Source organism: Nannospalax galili, unplaced genomic scaffold, assembly GCF_000622305.1.
Source record: "Nannospalax galili isolate Female #2095 unplaced genomic scaffold, S.galili_v1.0 scaffold236, whole genome shotgun sequence".
Taxonomy (NCBI): domain Eukaryota; kingdom Metazoa; phylum Chordata; class Mammalia; order Rodentia; family Spalacidae; genus Nannospalax; species Nannospalax galili.
Genome location: NW_008338710.1, coordinates 2772270 through 2772471, shown reverse-complemented (window position 1 = coordinate 2772471; position 202 = coordinate 2772270). Strand labels below are relative to the sequence as shown.

Genomic DNA, 202 nt, shown 5'->3' with positions numbered 1-202 from the left:
CTGTTACTGAATATGTTGAGGCTGTGGTGAAATGCTTCTTCTAATCATGTAGTTATTAAAAATTTTTAAAAATAATGATTAAAAAATAATAATTAGTAGATGTGAAAAACATTACCATTGAAATCTGCCTGATGACTTTATATCCATGCTCAGATGCCAAGGAGCTCGGAAATTAACCGACAGTGACTAGTAATAATAAGAT

At 30.2% G+C, this 202-nt stretch overlaps 1 protein-coding gene across 1 annotated transcript in view; it reads left to right on the top strand.

Annotated features, from left to right (window-relative positions):
- Rfc1 (replication factor C subunit 1) overlaps positions 1 to 202 on the top strand; it is a 91778-nt gene that overhangs the window by 79256 nt on the left and 12320 nt on the right. The gene's annotated exons all lie outside the window — the stretch shown is intronic.